Source organism: Diadema antillarum, unplaced genomic scaffold (assembly GCF_040938485.1).
Source record: "Diadema antillarum isolate AM-2024a unplaced genomic scaffold, OU_Dant_1.0 scf00000015, whole genome shotgun sequence".
Lineage (NCBI taxonomy): Eukaryota > Metazoa > Echinodermata > Echinoidea > Diadematoida > Diadematidae > Diadema > Diadema antillarum.
In genome coordinates this window covers 964,595-981,005 of record NW_027270904.1, presented here as the reverse complement: position 1 = coordinate 981,005, position 16,411 = coordinate 964,595, and the positions used below count along the sequence as shown (strand labels likewise).

The 16,411-nt window shown below is 40.3% G+C and overlaps 3 non-coding genes across 3 annotated transcripts; all 3 read left to right on the top strand.

The window, feature by feature from the left end:
• The first annotated feature begins 299 nt into the window (after positions 1-299).
• Positions 300-461, top strand: LOC139724978 (U1 spliceosomal RNA). Its single transcript, XR_011710521.1, has one exon. It is a non-coding gene; the product is annotated as a U1 spliceosomal RNA (small nuclear RNA).
• Positions 462-2,853: 2,392 nt separating this feature from the next.
• LOC139724995 (U1 spliceosomal RNA) lies at positions 2,854-3,015 on the top strand. The gene has a single exon (XR_011710524.1). It is a non-coding gene; the product is annotated as a U1 spliceosomal RNA (small nuclear RNA).
• A 12,811-nt stretch (positions 3,016-15,826) lies between these two features.
• On the top strand, positions 15,827-15,988 carry LOC139724938 (U1 spliceosomal RNA). Its single transcript, XR_011710498.1, has one exon. It is a non-coding gene; the product is annotated as a U1 spliceosomal RNA (small nuclear RNA).
• Positions 15,989-16,411: the final 423 nt, after the last annotated feature.

Genomic DNA, 16,411 nt, shown 5'->3' with positions numbered 1-16,411 from the left:
GTCATAAATTAGTCATAAGGAAATCTCATGAATATTCACGATACTAACACCGCGCCGTAAGTGAACAACGTACCACCCAATATTGATTGTATTTTCATTGATTTATACAAGATTCTGAGTAAATAATTGGGCAAATTTGGTCAAATAGAAAAGATTATAAATTTCCTATTATCGTGAGAAAATCACACTTAAAATAGGATGACTAAAATTAAGATTTTGAAGAAAGTCCTAGGAATAAGTAACCACGGTATCATTGTGATTTGAATTAGAGTTGTACTTTCTTCTCACAATATGAAAGCATACTTACCTGGCGCAGGAGTTGCGTTGATCAAGAAGGACGCATTCCCAGGGCGAGGCTTGCCATTGCACTCCGGCTTGCTGAACCTTGCGATTCCCCCAAACGTGGGGAACTCGGGCGTATAATTTATGGTAGCGGGGATCTGCGTTCGCGCTATCCCCTACAATCGACATGCAAAGATAGAAATACCCTCAATTGTTTAACTATTCTGTATAATGTATGGAGCATTTCTTTATTTTTTACCACATTTGACTCTGTATGTGAAATCTGTTTGTAGTTACATTTTTCTTTTTTTTTTCAATTAATTTACCACTTTTCCACAATTATTATTCACAAAATTCGAAGTGTAGCAATGAGTGCCACCATCTGTATAGTCTTGATTTGACATGATATTATAGTACCGCAATGTAGATTTTTTTTTCTCTACTGGGTGATTCTTCCTCAAACTGATTATATGTCATGTCATTAATGATTGCAGAAATGATTACGATTGCACATATAGAGAAAATAAATCCATGAAGTTAGAAAATCCATAACTTGCCATTGCGCACCGGCTGCTGAACCTTACGAAATATATGGGGGTCGCGTTTGCGCTACCCCTCAGGATAACTGAAAAGATCGAATTGAATTTCAATAAATATAAATAGCAAAGAATGAAATCAACACAAATCCAAGAGGGATGATGCTGAACTTTCAGTATAGCCAAGAAAAATATGGTAGATATGGTACATACTGCAATATCACTAATACCAATCAAAGGTACTGTTTACCTTTGGGAGCATTAAACATGTTAAACCATAACTGTAGACGGTTTAGTCTGGATATATTTTTTATTATAACTATTGTTCACATTTTGTACATTTAACAATACTTAACATCGATTATAATGGTTTAAATTTTTACATTGGTTATTTCTATCCCTAACTCACATTTTAGAGCTATTTTGAAGCACTAATGCTGGGTTATTGTTTCATCTGCAAATGGCCTGTAAAGGGGCTGTAGAGTACTGGCTGAGGTGAGGATTCAGGTTTATGACATTTTGTGTGTGTGTGTGTGTGTGTGTGTGAGATATTGAGAAAAAGTGAAATGGCTGAGATATCAAAAAAAAATAAGCAATTGTAATAAAATTGACAGGCCACGACTTTTTTTAGGATCTCTTTGTTTCACCTTTTTTTTTTTTTTAGATATCTCACTCATTTCAAAACCGATTTTAATCAAATAAACTTTTGATTTCCCTTAGAATTGTATGCTCTTCAAGAGTGGTTTCTAAATATCTCGCAAAACGTTACAAGCTGAAGCCGCACCTCAACCAGTACTGTACAGTCCCTTTAACAAGTTTTATCCACGAGTCAATTTTTTTTTTTTGTCGTCAACCAATGGTTGATGTTCACTATTTCACCTTTCACTCTGCTAGAAAGTTCCAGTGTATCGGATTATGTTTTGAGGTGATGGAGGAGGGGGATCTGAGATTAGAGAGTCGGGAGTAAATTGACCCGTAAATCTTTTGATGCCCCTTCGAACTCAGTTTACGATCTCAATCTTATTATTCTTCAAGTGAGTGTCATGTTGCATGAGGTTTTTGTTGTTGTTGCTGTTGTTATCGTTGTTTTGTCCATCAATCAGTCCATAAATCACTAAAATGTCTTGACTCTCACCTACTGTGTGAGCACCCCGATCAGCACTCGCCAATCCGGCTGACTGGACGGTGGTCGAGTGTCAGTGATCATAAATAGTCACTGGCTGACCAATTTTTCTGAAACATGACTGTTTGCATGGCTGACCAATTTTTCTGAAACATGACTCTTTGCAATGGGAACATTCTTGTGCAACGCTGTTCGATATCGCGAAATTTGTGTCTAGAATTATGCAGCATATGAAGCCGCTACATACACAGTCATGATACGTTACATGCATTATACGCCAATGGTCTCTAGGAAAAGAGATCCGTGTTGGCATACGCCTGCATGACACCATCTAGTCTAGGCTAAGTCCCCTTTTCCTTGGTGCGATTAACCAAGAGAGGGCGCAAATTTTCTGATTGCGATAATCGAGAAACTGCGCGCCCAACGAAAAAGGGTTTCTCGGGTATCGCAGTTCTCGGCGTATCGCAATCTTCGGGTGTCACGCCCTCATACGACTCAGTTGTCGCGTACACTGAATCACTGCTACGAGTTAAAAGAGTCCAGAAGCTAGACTAGACACCATCCAGCTCGAGCTTTTGACACGCGCATGCGCTGTGGTTGAGTCACTTGATAATGTCTTCATTACTTATGAATATACATTTCATATTCACGTCACCGTTCCTGGTGTTAAGAAAGGGTAGTCTTTTGCTTTGAAAGTTTGGTTTCTAAAGTCACGACCATAATAATTATAAGAAAGTTCACTTCTGACTTATTGATTGAGACGGCATGCAAAGCAGGAAACTGTACAAAATGTCTCATATTGAGTGGAATATTATCTGGAAGCATGGATTATAATCTACCTCAAGAACTTTTGTAACCACTCTTACATGATGTGTCGCTTTGAACCTGAACTTGGCTGAACGATGATCGAGCATACTTACCTGGCGCAGGAGTTGCGTTGATCAAGGAGGACGCACTCCCAGGGCGAGGCTTGCCATTGCACTCCGGTTTGCTGAACCTTGCGATTCCCCCAAACGTGGGGAACTCGGGCGTATAATTTATGGTAGCGGGGATCTGCGTTCGCGCTATCCCCTTATAATCGAAATGGAAAAAGACAGATCAGAAAACGCTTCTGTTTTCCCCGAAAAAAAAAATACATAAATTATAGATATTACTTGTGTGTGTGTATTTTTTTTTTAAACGATATATACTCAGATTATTCAGAACTCGACAATTGGCCTTTTCACATCAGGCCTATGGAAAAAAAAAGAGATTTTTTTTTGAAGCGATCGCAAATTAGCCGCTCTTTCATTTCCGACCCATATTAGCTCGAAGAGAATTAGCTCGATTTTTTTTTTTTTTTTTTTTTTTTTTTTTTAGTTTAGTTTAGCTTAGCTTTCAAATCAGCTCACTATTATTAGCGCGTTAAGATCATCCGGCTATTTCGAAAATTTCCCGAGTATGAGTCGAGAAATTTTCAATTTTCTTGTTTATTCTATCTCCGATTTGAACAAAAATATTAATTTCAATTTCACCCTTCGGATCTAGAGCTATTACTCTGAACTTCACTCCATGCGCATCAGTATAATCCGATTGGGCGGGTGCTCAGCAGTTCCAGTGTAACAGATTACTAGAGGTTGGGAGGAGGGGAAGGGGCCGAGAGAGTCAAGAGTCAACTGATTGGCAGGCTCAACTGTTGATAACTTCGTTCGTCAAAATAATAATGAGTGTCGTGTTGCGTTAGATTTTTTTTTTGTTCATTATTTCTTTCATCACTAACACCAGTTAGCCCATCAATCACGGTATATACTGCCTTGACTCTCACCAAAGGATCGCTTTGTTCTAAAGCACTCGCCTATATCCGACTGACTGAAGTCATTGTCGACCAATTTGTCACTTAAACATATATACTGAAGTCAATTGTCGACCGATTTGTCACTTAAACATGACTCTTTGCAGTGGGAATATTCTTGGCAACTGTTCAATAACGAGAAACTCGGAAATGGTCTATAATCGATGGTAAAGCTTCCAGACACCGAAAATGAGATACAAAATTTTGATTATTCATTCCCAAGGTCGATCATCTTCATGTAATTATCATTTCGAGAAGAGAGTTTTAGTCTCCATCAGCACAAAATTAGTAACCACTGACCCACAGTGGTCGCAGAGTGTATACTTACAACAAGACTTTTCAATACTGCAACATCACTCCATGGGCGTCACCAGGGGGGGTGCGTTGGGTGCGAACGCACCCCCCTTCAGATCCTTGAAAAAAAAAAAAAAAAAAAAAAAAAAAAACTTCAGTCTGCGAGCGACCTCAACGCCGGACGCTAAATAATTATTCTTTTCATTCTTTTTTTTAATTTTGCACCAGGGACAAAAAAAAAAAAAAAAAAAAAAAAAAAAATCGTGGGCAAAAACAATTTGTACCCCTGGTTCTGGCAGCACTGATTTTATACATATCTACTAGTATTCTATACAGTGTTTACTATTCATCGACCGTACTGTACATCCGTACGGTACGGAGCACGCACACGCTTGCATGTACGTGTGCTACTTACAAGTATGTAAGGTCTATGTACGTTACTTCGGACCAATCCATATTGCCAGCCCAAGTGCGAGCCTTAGCCTCATTTAAAAAAAAGAAAAAAAAAATGGAGGGGCAAGCACATCATTTTGCACACCCCCCCCCCCCTCCATAATTCCAGAGACGAGAAGATTTTCTTGTTTTTGAAAGAAAACAAAAATGACTCCATAAAAATATTGGAAGGCAAGCGCACCATTTGCCCCACCCCACATAATCATTATTCCCGCGATGAAAAGATTTTCTTGCTTTTTTGATAGAAATCTGTCCAACTATTTCACCCAAAAGCAGTGGCGTAACTACGGAGGGGGGGGGGGTGCCCCCCCCCCCCGCAGTCTATTTTGATGTAAATTATTATTGAACAATTTGCCTATAAAATGGTATAAGTTAAATACACTTCTTGTATCAATTCTTTTCACTGAATATCATGAACGCGACTGAACCCGAGCGAGCGGAGCGTGCGAGGGGGGGGAGGGGAGGGTGTTGGAGTGGGGTGTCCCCCTCCTACGGTAGGACACCCCACTCCCACGGTATTAGAACTTTTTGCATTTTGATGTTGTAAATGGTGCAATTTGATGTATGTTTTTGCGCGTTTTATCGACGGGAAACAGTCCCATTTGTTTAAGGTATAGCAGTATATTTTAGTGTAGATTATTATTGAACAATTTGCCTATAATGGTATAAGTTAAATACACTTCTTGTATCAATTCTTTTCACTGAATATCATGAACGCGACTGAACCCGAGCGAGCGGAGCGAGCGAAGGGGGAGGGGAGGGTGTGGGAGGGGGACACCCCCCTCCCACTGTGAGAACTTTTTTTTTTTGCATTTTGATGTTGCAAATGGTGCAATTTGATGCATGTTTTTTCGTGTTTTAACGAGTTGAAACAGTCCCACTTGTTTAAGGTTGCAGTATATTTTAGTGTAGATTATCATTGAACAATTTGCCTATAAAATGGTATCATTTAAATAATCTTCTTGTATTAATTCTTACACTGCATATCATGAACGCTGTCTATTCAGCAATCAAACAGAAAAAGCATGCACACGAGCGTGTAGATAGTGGTATATTCCCTCCCACACGAAGGTGATTTTGCGTTTTCAGACCTGAAATTCAGCGATCTGGTGCAAAGTTTTGGTGCAATACTTTTTCATCGAAGTGATAAAATCACGGAATTTAGCTCTTATTCCGAATGTGCACCATCTGTGTGTATGTATAAAGTCTAGTGAGGTAGAGCTTAGAGGAAGGGGGATTCCCCCTCCCGCTCGCGGAGCTTTTGTGTTTTTAGAATTGAAATAAAGCGATCTGGGTATAGCCACAGTCTACTTCTATGCATGGCGGAAGGGGGAAGGGAGGGGCGGGCGAGCAGGTAGAAGGCGTGGGCGAGTGTTATCTCCACCCTTCCCTTCCGATGGAGCTTTTGCCTTTTTGAGGGTGAAATTTCGGAATATAAGTGCTAAGTCTTGTGCACTCAGAATTATTCATAATTTTGTGTAAATCTAAAAAGTGTACTAAGCTAGGGAAAGAGGCACAGAGGGGGAGGGTTTGGGAGGGGGTATCCCCCTCCCAAGCACGAGAGATTTTGCATATTTTGAATTGAAATTCAACGATCTGGAGCACACTTTGAGTGAAATATTCAAAAACATATCTTATTTGATGAAAGGTTGCAAAGGAGACCCGCTTCATGTGCATGCATACAGTATACACGCATTTTTTTCCGCCTCCCAAATCCCCAGTCCAAATCTTGGGTGGGGGGGGGGGGGGGGGGGGCGACCGCCCCCATCAACCCCCCCCCCCCCCCGGCTACGCCAGTGTGAAAGGGTGATCAAGAAATAAGATATTTTTCTATGATTTCTTTTAACCATAATTACATAGGTATATTATAGTGTGAAACATTGTTCAAAAAGCCCGGAGCCGACAAAAGATTGTGATTCAGCGTGATTCCTGGTTGGCATGCTGCACATAAGCAGGATGTGCGCAGTGTACTGAGGACATCCGAACGGCAAAAAGAGTCGCTACAATGTGCGCAATGTGATGTAGAATGTACACCTTTGTACCTTACGCTTCGTTATATCAAAGCTAGATCATTGATTTTGCAGTGCTGCTTTAAATACTATAGTCTATATAAAAATGTCTTGCATTGACAATAAAAAGACTTGACCTACACTCCTAACTTTTCCATGTATATAATACACACACACAAACAAACACGCACACATCTTTCCCCCGCTTGGTCACTTCGACGCCACCTCGATGGTCATACCTCCCCCAGTCATGAATATAAACCGACACCCTTGACTACCAGTGGCGGATCCAGGGGGAGGGGCGCACTGGGCATCCCCCCCCCCACCCTCCCCTCTTAATTTCCAAAGCGAAAATGTATAGTTTCAAACGGCAGTTTTTGGACTGTAAAATGTCAAAATTTTCAAGCTCGCTCCCTCCGCTCGCTCGCATTTAGTCGTAATGCCATTCTCCTGAAATTGCTGCCAGTAATTGCCAGCAGTTGCGCCCGGTGCGCCCCCCTTAATTTCCAAAGCGAAAAAATATAGCTACAAACGGCAGTTTTTTTTTACTGTAAAATGTCAAAATTTTCAAGCTCGCTCGCATTTAATCTTTGTGCAATTCTCCTGATGTTACTGAAAGTAATTGTCAGCAGTTGCGCCCGGTGCGCCCCCCCCCTTAATTTCCAAAGCAAAAAAATATAGCTACAAACGGCAATTTTTTTACTGTAATAGTCAAAATTTTCAAGCTCGCTCTCTTCGCTCGCTCGCATTGAATCGTTATGCAATTCATTTTACTGCCAGTAATTGGCAGCAGTTGCTCCCGGTGCGCGCCCCCCCTTAATTTCCAAAGCGAAAAAATATGGCTAAGAACGGCAGTTTTTGGACTGTAAAATGCAAAATTTTCAAGCTCGCTCTCTTCGCTCGCTCGCATTTAATCGTTATGCAATTTACCTGATGTTGCTGCCAGTAATTGCCAGCAGTTGCGCCCGGAGCGCCCCCTTAATTTCCAAAGCAAAAAAATATGGCTACAAACGGCAGTTTTGGGACTGTAAAATGTCAAAATTTTCAAGCTCGCTCGCTCCGCTCGCTCGCATGTAATTGTTATGCCATTCTCCTGATATTGCTGCAAGTAATTTGTCGTTTCACACCGTCATTCCATAATCCATTCATAGGGGGGACAACCCCCTCCCACAACCTCCCCCCCCCCCCCCCCCCCTTGCTCGTTCCGCTTGCTCGGGCTCGGTCGCGTTCATGACATCAGTGTAAGAATTATTACTAGAAGTTTATTTGAATTATACCATTTATAGGCAAATTGTTAAATAACAATTTACTTCAAAATGTACTGGTACCTTAAACAAGTGGGACTGTTTCAAGTCGATAAAACACGCAAAAAACCTGCATCAAATTGCACCATTTAAAACATCAAAATGCAAAAAATGCTCACCGTGGGAGGGGGACACTCCCTCCCACATCCTCCCCCTCGCTCACCTTTCTCGCTCTTACTTGGCCGCGATCATGATATTCAGTGTAAATATTAAAACAGGAAGTTTATTTGGATTATACTATTTCATAGGCAAATTGTTCAATAATAATCTACATCAAAATAAGCTGCTACCTTAAACAAGTGGGGCTGTTTCAAGCAAAACATGCATCAAATTGCACCATTTACAACATCAAAATACAAAAAGTTCTCACCGTGGGAGGAGGGGGGTGGGGACAACAGGCACTTCAAAACCCTCCCCCCCCCCTTGCTCGCTCCCTCGCATACTAACACCCCCCCCCCCCCCCCCAAGATGTAATCCTAGCTACGCCGGTGCCCTTTCCCCGCTTGGTTTCCCTAAAAAACAGTACTGATTGAGAGCTTCCTAATGTCTATCCAAAAAATCTCGTTACATTTAGTGTCAAAACGCACCCACCTTGAAAAAAAGCTGGTGACGCCCCTGCACTCCCAAGAACATGTTTGTTTTTTTTCTTTATCTGCAGTCATTTCTTTCATCACGTAGTCGGATTGATGTTCGTCACAGCACCTTGCACTCCATGCGCAGCAACAAGTCGCGCGTGCTCAACAGCTCGAGTGTATCGGATTACTGGACGTGGGAGGAGGGGAACAGTCAGTCCGCAGCGTCGTATGCTAATGAGCAAATCCACCGAATTCATTCCACGCGCAGGAATTCTGCGCATGTGTCTAGCGACGAGGCTTTTCGTCGACGCAAAATGTATATCCCCAACATCGCTCGTTGTTACGTTGCCATGAACCTGTTTCCGGAGCCGTGACCGGGTAAGTCTTGCAGTCCAATAAAAGACGATTAATTCCATACTTTTTTTAGCCGAATTTGACAGTTTTTGAGGGAGATACAATGGATATAAGAAGCTGCTTGCGATAGAATCTGATTTTGACATGCACTGATACATTGCTGGATCCTGACCACCGAACTAAAACATAGTGGAATGCGTGTTCACCCAGGAAATACGCAGCCACCAAAACTTGCTACCACCGCCATTTTGTTCGGTCAATTTTTTCCTTATATGGAGTGCGTATGCGGGCTGTGTCTCCGAAGCGCAAGACCATTGTCATGTACAAACGTGCATTGCTACGTCATAATCACTAGCCACTGGACAGCGTGCTCTTGCTTGCGCGCGTACCAGTGGCCCAGTCTGACCGCGCCTAAAAAAAAGCGTGCACTCCATATAAGGAAAAATTGACCGAACAAGATGGCGACGCAACACGGTAATTTGGCTGCACGGTCTCGTGTATGTTGGGAATAGGGACACGCATTCCCATCTACAACTCCTATGGTTATTTTAATCAGTTATTTGAATAGTTGAGATTCTAGCGGAAATTTTGATACCAGTCTCATTTTGGCTCAAAAATAAACGAAGTGATCAAAATTGCACCCAAAGTCGAAGCAAATTTCCGAAAATATTGGTTTTGCGATGCCATCTGTATGCATGTAGGGTCACGTGACCTTCACGTTAACGAGAATTCCGGACTCGATTTTGTCTCTGCAGTGGCAAGTTTTGATCGCGCACGCACTGGCCGTAGTCCCGTATGTGCAATTAGATGTCCTGTTCTGTAAAATAGTCGTCCACGGTATCGTATCACAGCTAGCGCTACTACTGGTTAGAACTAAAAGTACAGAGATCGATATAGATCATGACAGAGTACGATCTACTAGTAAAATGTACATGACATCAGTCAATTTCCCTTGTTGTATTTGGCATAGACCCTGCACTATTTTATTATCATTATTATCATTATTTTTAATAGAACCAACAGTTGAGTTCTACATTCTATAGTTTGATGAATTCAAAATACATTATGATGGTATGGGAATATGTACAATCATAATAATGTACCACCTCATACTAGTCATACTATCACAGTCGTAACATTAGCATTTTGACAATTTGAATACAATGGGCCCCAGGGGTGATGTACCAATGTTTTTGTGACAAGTGAAATATTATTTACTTCTGGTTCCACTGCGTTTTAATAGACTTGACAAATGCATGTTTCGTATAGATTACGTTCATGCCAAATGTAATTTTATTTTCATCTCAATTATTGCTATTTCACATTTTTCTTTTGCCTCTTTGTAAAATTTCTATAATGATCTTTGAACAATAGAAAGACAATGCTCTCCTTTATAAATGCCATTGGAATTGAACTGTATAAGTTCCAGTTGTATACATTTTTGCAATTAGTTTCATTCCTGACAAATATTTAGAATAATTATAATTGTTGTGTAATTGAATTGTACTGTAGTCCTTCTCAAAGTATATATATTTTTTGAACTCTGAATTAACCTTTCAGCACCAACCCCTTGCGAGATGTGTGCCACAAAAGCAGCTTCTTGCCAAAGGTGTATGAAGACACCAACCAAACACCATCTCCTGCCCCAAGCCAACAATGCCCCACCAAGCCAGCCACTTCGGGGACACCAACCCAGTCAGCTCCTGCTCTACGCCAAGAGTGCTCAAGAGACAGAACATCCAAGCGTGTGACCCTCCCGCAGGAACTGGTAAATTGGATACAGGATTGCATCTGTAAGTTAGAATTCTTGCTCTTTTCAACTTGCACTCAAGTTCCTCAAACAGGGATTAATAAATTGAAATTTTAGTTGGTACAGTTGTATTGTAAATTTTTGTTAATGATTATTGAGCAATAGAAAAAGTGTAATGTTCTTATTTAAGATGCCACTGAACGTTAAGTCATGAAATTTAATTGTACACATTTTAAGAGTAGTCAAATGAATTATGGGCAGTAGCTTGAATGACTGTAATCCTTCTCTGGCTGTCGTGTACACGTAATTGTAGTTCTTCTTGAAGAATATTTTTTAAACTCTGATTTGCCTTTCAGCACCAACCCTTTACCAGATATGTGCCACAAAAGCAGCTTCTTGCCAAAGGTGTATGAAGACACCAACCAAACACCATCTCCCCTGCCCCAAGCCAACAATGCCCCACCAAGCCAGCCACTGCAGGGATACCAACCCAGTCAGCTCTTGCTCAACGCCAAGAGTGCTCAAGAGATGAAACATGCCGGAAATGCTCCATTACAGCTTGTTTGTATGACCCTCCCGCAGGAACTGGTAAATTGAATGCTGTACAGGATTGCATCTGTAAATTATTATTCTAGTTAAACCCATTTTGTTTGGTCAGTATAACACTCAAGGTGTATCCCCAAGTCAGTAGAATGCTCATGAAGATCAACTGCTGCCCCCTCATTCTGCTCTTAGGTTTCACAGGTTGTAATCATGCTGGGTGAGAACTGTCTGGGCAAATGCCCCAGACATGTCCCACTATTCATGTATCCAGACATCACTCAATATGGCTGCTTTTCAGTTATTCAGGAAAAAGATTCTACTTTTGCTGACTTTTTTGGGATTTACAAGAGACATTGAACAAAGAAGAAATAATGTTGCATATTTAACAAGACAATGTTGATGTAAGAAAAATAAGTGTGTGAATAAGCAGTGCAAATGTAAAAAACAGGGGCAAAATTGTGGTCCTGGTTGTACATGCAGGAATTTTACAAATTTAGATAACCATGTAATTATGGAAAGTGAAGGTAGTGATAGTGACAATGTAAAATCTAGACACTGCAGATTTGTCTGAAAATGGTATAGCCTTGCATGCATTGTGATCAAAGTTGCACAAACCAAGCATATGTGCGTTTATACCTGTTTACAGAAGCTTCTTTTTATTTCTTTTGTTTCAACAAAAAATTAAGGGGGGGGGGGTGTGCGCCGGTTGCGGTCCTCCCTGGATCCGCCACTGTGAAGATGTGTCAGTCAGTTTTGATAAGTTATTTTGTCTAATGCAGTGTGTGAAGAATGTGTGTGAATAATGAACATGTATTCATCTAAGAGCAATCCTACCTCTGCATACTACTAGTATACTGATTCTTTGTTTTAGCTTTCTCGTTTAAAGCCTGTATTGTAGTTTATACATTTATGAATTATGTTATTTGCCCTAGGTTTGTGTGGCAAACTGAAGTTTTGATGGACAGAATGTGACCAAATACCTACCCTCATCAAATTTGAAGTTCCACATACGGGTGTACTGTAAAAGTGGATATTTTCGCGCTTGGCCGGGTAAGAAGAGTTTCGCGTGATTTTAATTCCACGGAATCAAGACATCCCACACAGGAATATATGGCAAGCAAAAATATCCACATACTTTTATTTTCGCGCTAGTTTTTTGGTTGCGCGATATGCACGAAAATTTCAACAACGCGAAAATTTCCACTTTTACAGTAATCATTCTCTTACAAAGCTTTTATGTATGTGAAAAGGAAAGTACAAATACAGCTGTATCACTGAAAGTAGCTGTGTATGACAAAGGAGGTACTAAGCCTCCTTGGTATGGTATTATATTGTATGTATAATAGATACCAGGCATGTAGCCAACATTTTTAAAGACACGTATAAGATTGGGAGAGAACTGGAATAACGAAATGTTGGACATCAGATACCTCAGTCTATGAAAATGTGAGTTATATACAGCTGTGTTATTACACTGAGAAATACGCGTGTTGTCACAATCATTCCTATGACTACCACTTATGTATGATACACTTACATGCGTTGATGATCTGCTTGGTTAAGCATGTACAAATTCATGTGGTTGCTATCATTATTACATCATAATAATACAAATTGATCTTGACTGCAAGTCAGCATGCTCATAAGAAACGCACAATGCCTCTACTCAGATACCACACTCGGGCATTGCCATAAGCATTCCCCATGACTACCACTTTAAAGGAAATATTCATTTTGTTAATTTTCATAATTGTTATTGTGAACCCTGAGGAAGACATTCATGTATTCTTCAAAAATTCAGCCTGAATAAATAGCGCTGTTGGACTGAAATGCATTACTACTCTACTTCGCCATCTTTCATATACTGTATAATAGTCCGTCGCTAGGGTGACAAGACCTTGTATCTGCAATTTTGGTGAAAATGACTTTTTTGGATTAATGGTCAAATAATGGGTTAAGTGATGTCCTGTCCAAATCCCAACTGTCTTACTCCAAAAATGAAGCCACCACGGCATGTCAAAGGAAAGGCTATCCCATTCGCTACAGTGCTTTGGCCGCCATGTTTTTTGGCTCTCCTGAACCTTTGACATTTTGTAGATACGTGGTCTTGTCGCCCCAGCGACAATATATATATATATATATATATATATATATATATATATATATATATATATATATATAGCATATATATATGCTGTTCTTGCCAAATACATGTAGTACTAGTGGTACATGTGCCTTAAAAGATGTAAACAACCAACCTTGCCAACAGAAATGTTTTTGTTTTGTTTTTTTTTGCATCACATCCTGTTTAACAAAGAGCAATAATGTTTACAATATTTTGTTAGTTTGTTATGAACTTTAGGGTAATCCGTATGATAATGAAAAGTTTTTTCCTGTCATCCTATACTGCCAAGTAGTTGAAAAGATAATGCAGAATGACTGAAGAGCGTTGTGGAAACTGGGTAGAGGAGAGAGAAAGAAAGAGAGAGATGTCCAGTTTAAGGAGGGGAAAACAAGCAAGAGTGTGAAAGTCGTGTCTTGTGGAATTTGAATGTGGATTTCAAATCGGTGTAAATTAATGAATGCTACACTGATGATTACTTTTTTCTGTTTTGATAAAAAGGCTCGAGTACACATACATCAATCTGTACAATCCATAGTAGATTTTCAGCTTTTGTTCTCTTGTCTTGCTAGCAGCTTGCTTCCATCCACCAGAGACAAAAGATGAAATGTAAAAAAATAATAATAATAATAAAATATGAAAGATATATACATTGTATTTAAATATCTAAGAACGTAACAGATCCGCAAGGGAGCCAGCTTGCTTTGACTATCGTCATTCTCTGAGTCCCATCAGTGATTAGTTACCACAGCCTATGTACCGTCTTGTCATCTGGACACTACAATGACCAATGCACCCATTCACACAAGTGTCCAGAGAAATACAAGCACACCTATGCTGGACTACTACCACTGGCTGCTGCTGCTGCTGGCACTACTGGTATGGTATTACAAGTGTACTAGTACTACTAATGTACTAGTAGTCCACTACTACTATAGCTACTACAGTGTACTAGTACTACTACTAGTGCTACTACTACTACTATAGCTACTACAGTGTACTACTACTAGTTCATAACAATCATAGGCACGTATAGATATACACGTGATACTTTTTACGGAAATACCTGCTTCTGTGGTTCACCGCAGCGAGTGTTCGGTGCAGTTACCGTTTTTGCTGCAATCGCAACACTGCAAAACGAATACTTGGGACTACACTGACGGGTTCGTGTTTGCACTCTGTATATATTCACATTCTTTTGTCGATTCCTTCATTTATTTTGATCGATTGGACTCATCAAAAGACGAGATACATACTGAAATGTGATAATAAGTGTTCAAATCAACTTCAAAATGGTTTGATGTTAGTCTATAAACAGTTAGTTTTACGTCGGGCCCGGCAAAAGCAGAAGCCGTAAGTGGAGATTCACTATGACGTCATTCATGGCAGCCTCTGCAGACGGTAATCGACCAATCACAGCACAAGAAAATCGGATTGTCTTCATTAGGGCTAGTTGACAGTGTAGTTGCTCTAGATTTTGCTGGATCCTGACCCATCTACACGAAATGACCCATAAAGAGTTACATTTTTCGATTGATTGATACATTTCCCCCCATTTCGTGATGTTTTTTTCTTGGCTCATTGTCTAGAAAAGTGAAATTTACCGGATGATTTTGAATTGAATTTTTTTTTTCAACACGATTTTTGATGTGAAATTATAAAATGTTATCGCAGTCTTTTCTACTTGATATTATGATTTTTGAAAAATTCAGAATTTCGCTGATCATCTGCAAAAAAACCTGGTTTGATATCATGCACATGAAGTGAAATATCGCAGATTGAAAACCAGTCCTCGAACACGGCACGAGAGACCATTTCAAGGTCACACCGCTGCGCTGTAGAATGATTTAGACACATTTTCGCGACGCTGCCGGCTGGCTGGGAAGGTTAGAGAGTCAAGAGTCGACTAATCGGTATATGAACCTTTTGATGATGACTCAATTTACAAGTTCTAAGAATGTTCGCCAGCGTGGAATCACAGGCCATCAATCACGTCGATCAATTTTATTGTCTTGACTCTCGTTTTGTCCCAGTAAAGCACTCGCCTATATCCGACCAGGGAGGTGTCACCTTCCTGATCCGACTAAGGTCTGTAGTAACTCTTTGATCCGACTGACTTATGGTGGTTGAGAGTCAGTGATCACGTATTTAAGTCAATTACAGACCAATTTGTCACTGAGAGTGAAACAGGACTCTTTGCAGTGGAAACATTCTTGTGCCTAGGACTGTGCAGCTTTTCAGCCGCGGCGTGGTGCATACGTATGCATTACGCCTGCACACAGACATCCCGCCTGCTAGCTCGAGATTCCGTCCCGCGCATGCGCTGTGGGGTTGGTGAGTCACTTGATGACGCCACCATTACTTATGAATATGCATTTCATATTCACATCACCGTTCCTGGTGATAAGAGAGGGTACTCTTTTGCTTTGAAAGTTTGCTTTCTAAAGTCACGCTCATGATGATTATAAGAAAGTTAACTTCTTATTTATTGACTTAAAGTATGCAAAGCAGGAAACTGTACAAAATGACACATAATATTGAGTGGAATATTATTTGGAAGCATGGATTATAATGTACCTCAAGAACTTTTGTAACCACTCTAACACGATGTGTCGCTTTGAACCTGAACTTGGCTGAAAACTGATTGAGCATACTTACCTGGCGCAGGAGTTGCGTTGATCAAGAAGGACGCACTCCCAGGGCGAGGCTTGCCATTGCACTCCGGCTTGCTGAACCTTGCGATTCCCCCAAACGTGGGGAACTCGGGCGTATAATTTATGGTAGCGGGGATCTGCGTTCGCGCTATCCCCTATATTCTAAGTGCAAAAGACAGAAAAATCTACATCATTGCCTGCTCTTCATAATCACTTTTGAATTTAATTTCTCTAATATTTATTCCATATTCCTACCTACCTTCCTGAAAGTTCAAAAGTCGACTTTTGACATCTTTCGTACAATTCCAATACAAGAATTTTCAATTTGATTTAGATGTGTCGCCATGCAGATGATATCATGTTCGTGAAGGGGGGAATCCTCCCCATTATGAATAATGTGGAGTCAATTAGTGCAATGATCAGATTTATTTATTGGACAAATAAATATGTATCAAAATACCTGTATAACGTTATCGATTTGTACTACCTTCTCTATACAGATTTAATGTGTTTTGCTAGTTTACTTCGGAAAGATGTCATAGCCAATTTCCCTTATGTTTTTTTTTTTGGGGGGGGGGGGA